Genomic DNA, 4207 nt, shown 5'->3' on the forward strand with positions numbered 1-4207 from the left:
CAGGGAGGGGGCCAGCCACTGGGATGGATGAGCAGGCACCACCTCCTCTGTGCAAAATCCCCTTCATGTGGAAGTGGGCACGTGAGACGATGAGGGGCAGGTGGTTGGCGGGGTGGGGGCATGGTCTGGGATTTGGGGGTGGGAGGGGGTCTTTCCCCTGCTGCCTTCTTGCCTGTGCCAGGCAGGTTGGTGTGGATTTGCTGTGGCTCTATTCCCCCTGTGATGCTGTGGAAGGGACAGGGAATGGAGGGAATGGCCATACCAACATCATGTTAGAAAGGGAAACTAGATTTCTCACACCTTGTCCTGCCCTATCTCCAAAGTGGGATTTGCATCTTTGATGGTATGAAGCTTGCTGCTGCTGCCTGGCATGGCTGGTGGGCATGGCTTGGTGAGGAAGAAGAGGGGGACAGCCCTTGTACTGGAAAGGGGGTCTGTCTCCCTGCCCATGAGGGAGAAAGAGGGAGGCAGAGGACCAGGCAACCCAAATGGTCATGGGAAGGTTGAAGATGTCATGTACAGCTGACCCACATTGGAAGTCCCGCTATGCCAGTCAGAAATAGTATACCAAACACCCACAGTGCATGTCCCCTTCGGTGTGAAGATGCCACTGGGCCTTATCACAACTCATCATCATGGCCATGGGATAGCTGGGAAGCTCCTTACTCAGTCCTGGGGGCCAGTGGAAGCTAATGGTCAGGTGCCTATTTGACCCCTGGTCAATTTTGACGCAGAGGAAGTCATGAGAAAATTGGAAAAACTAGAAAGGTTCAAAGTGTTACCCTTTTCATTTGATGATTGCATAAGTGTGATGCTCTGAGAAAAAGCAGGGAGGAGCAAAGGGAACGACCACTATAATGTCTGGAAAACCTGTGAGTCTGCTGATGGTCTGACTCGTGAGACATCATGGGACATGACTGATGACAGCCTGAGAGAGATCAGGACCAGGTCGTACCCTTTGCTGGAGCACCCAAGCCCAGCCCTGTCTCCACCACTTCCTCACGCCCTTCTCTCCAAATTCGTCTCCCATCCAGTGTCATGACTGCTCTCCCAGGCTCACAGAGTGTGGGTCATTTTCAAGGCTTGTCCATGAACAAGAGGAAGCAGAGGGTCCCTGAAGGCCATGTTTGTGTCACCCTCCTCAATTCTGTGTCTGCCACAGTCTCCAAAGAGCCCTTTGATTTGCCTTGTGCCATAGGCAGCCTTCCAACTGAGAGCTGGGCACAGAAACCACTGCTGGGCTCTGATCTTCGTCACCCCTCACTGTTCTTGGCTGAAGCTCCCACTGTTTGTCCTAGTCCCTTCCAGGTGCCTCTGAGCTTCCAGTCATGGGCATTGATGAACTGGTTGTTTGCAATGCAGCCTGAGGAGAAAGGAAGTGATGTGGGTCAGTCAGGAAATGCAAAGAGTTGCCTGCAGCCCTACTTGGGTTTTGGCAGCACCATACAGCACCCATGTGGTTACCAGACAGCTGCAGGGACTGTGCAGGAAGTTTTGCCATGGGATATGAGGGGAAACACAAGGCAGGCAGTGCCTGGAGTTGTTTACTGGTGGACTGGGCTGTTTGACAATCCAGTGTCCTGTGCAGGCAGAAATGTGACAGTGGCTGCCCTCCTCCAGGATTATCATTCTGCATGGGCAACCAAGCCTGGCTGGTGCTGCTTGCTGCATAACCCTGCACTCCCATCACCTCAGGGGAGGTGGGAGTCCTCAGGAAGTTCTCTGGGGACTGGGTTTTGGATGTGGTTGTAGAGTCCTGCCTGGCTCCAGAGCAGGAGTAAAACCTGTTCTCTCTCCAAGGGATGGTGCAGGATGCCACAGGTGCAGGATACCACAATGTTGCTGCCACTGGTGTATGGCCTTGATGTGGCCAAGCAGACTTTGCTCAGCTGCATTTTTTGTTCTAAGGCAGTGGATTGTAGTGCCAGCTGCTCCAGAGAGAAGATGCAGGAAAAACCTTGTAGAAAGTAGGGAGGAGAATAATTTCTGAACATTGCAAAGACCCCAGGCAGCTCCTGGCCTGTCATCTTGGCCAATCTAATGTTTCATTGGCATGGCAAGGACCTGTGATGGCTAAACGGGACAATTTTCCTGCATTACTCGGTCTGGGAAGATCAAAGAGGAGTGGGGCAAGCGTGTCTGTCTGCTACCTGCTTTGATAGATGGCACAGAGCCTGCCTGGCTGTTAACCCCTGCATCTCCTGCTGGAGAGGACAGGTGCACTTCCAAAAGGCTAACCCCAAAAAGCATGCACTGAAGGGGTAGTGCTGAGGAAGAAAGACCAGGTTGCCTGTTCTTGGATGGAGCCTGGCATATCCAGTGTTTTGTAATGGAGGGAGCTGGATGCTCTCGGTCTGCACACCATGTGAGAGATGCTTAGAGGGGAAAAGAAGGGAATTGTACAAGACTGGGCAGATCAACCACAAAAAGGGATCCTTCCAATGGGACCTGTGTCTGTAGCACTGCTGAGTGACTCCAGTGGGCTCTCTCTGTGGTGGTCAAGGTGGCTCCAGGGTGATCTTCACCTCTGCTAGTCCTCTGGATGCAGGGAGGCTCCTGGGGAACCGGGGGAAGGGTTAAGTCGGGAAGGCTTCAGCCTGCTGCCTTGGCCCCTGTAATTCCTCCAGAGAGTAGGACTGGGAGAACAAGGAGCCCTTTCTGTTCACAGGAATTAATAGCAAAGAGTCATCTGGGGTGTCATTCAAGCCCTGATCAGCTCCCAGAGGAATGTGAGGGAGAATGAGTGAGGGAGCACGGCCTCAAGGCACCAGAGCTAGGGCAGGAGCAGTTTGGCTGGTAACCAGAGTTACAGCCAGCATTTGGGCAGTGGGGCCGTCTCTTTACCCTTTACCCCAGCCTCCATGCCCCCTCTGCCCTGTGCAGGGGCTCACCCTGACACCCATATTCAAACGGCTCCCAAGCTTGTCGCTTGTTACCCATCCCTTCATCCTGGGGAGGGGTGAGATATCCCAGCCCACCAACACAGCCTCCCCTCTACTGAGCCTGGAGGGATGGGCCAGGCAACCAGGGGCCAGCACAGCCCCACTGCTCTTACAGTGGACGTGAACTCCAGCAGGCATCCCCTTTCCAGGGCTGTCTCACCACCCCCAGCCTGTGATGGCAATGTTGTTGTCCTCCCAAGCAAGTTTGCCCATGGAGAGGGTCTCCAGGGAACCCTCAAGCACAGCCAGGGATGTGGGGCTGTACCTCAGGGTTCGAAGTTCACTGCTGAAGCCTTTGCCACTGCAGTGGCTCACTCAAACTCACCTGATCACTGCAATTTCAGGAGAAAAAGATCAGTCTAAGGAGTTGTTATGCTGCTGTTTCATGGTGCTGCTTCATGGCTACACAGGAAGTCTTGAAAATAATCCATGATGACACTGCAGCTTTGCCTGTAATGGCAACCAGTTCTGGTGAGCCAAGGAGAGATTTTGGGCACATCTCTGCTTTCCTGAGAAGGAGACCTTGGAGTGATCCTCTGCCTCCTCTCTGCCCAGCTGCATCATGGGCAGCCCATGTGACAACACCTGGTAGCACAGGGTGACTTAAGGCTCTGGTGGTGTAATGTGGTCAAGTCTACCATGTGAAATACAGAACCTCCAGGTCAGCTCTCCGTGTGTGCATGGCCACAGCATGGACAGCAACCTGAGCTCACCAGCCTGGCAGCAAGTGTAGGTGGGGCAGAGGGTGACCTGTGTGCAGTACAAACAGAGCCATGCTGGAGTCATGAGGTGCTTTTGCTGGCCAGAACATATCTCATCAAAGCCTCCCCTCCTCCCCCCAGCACCAGGTCAGTGTAAAACCAGGCTTAAGCACCAGCCTGTGTCTCAACATCCTCTGGGAGATGCATGGTGCTACTGGGATGGACTTTGCCCGTGCCCCGCTCCCTGTGCCACCACCACTGCCACAATGAGCGCGCCTTGTCATAGAGGGGTTAATAAATGATGCAAGAAAGAAGTCCTTTAATGCACAGTGACCTTTGGCCTTTCATAAATCACAGTGTTGGGCTGCAAGTACACGGGGGGCACGAGGCGTTTGGGGGAGAGGATGGGAGGGGGTCCATGCAGCTGCGCCACGGAGTTGACATTGTTCCCACCATCACTAAAGTGCAACAAATCCCTCTATTGTGTTCCTGGTTTATCTGGTTCCTCTTGTTTATTAGCAGAGGTTGTTTGGCGCTGGCTCCAGCCTTGGGCGGGTGGAAAGA

The sequence above is a fragment of the Geospiza fortis genome, unplaced genomic scaffold (assembly GCF_000277835.1).
Source record: "Geospiza fortis unplaced genomic scaffold, GeoFor_1.0 scaffold173, whole genome shotgun sequence".
Taxonomy (NCBI): domain Eukaryota; kingdom Metazoa; phylum Chordata; class Aves; order Passeriformes; family Thraupidae; genus Geospiza; species Geospiza fortis.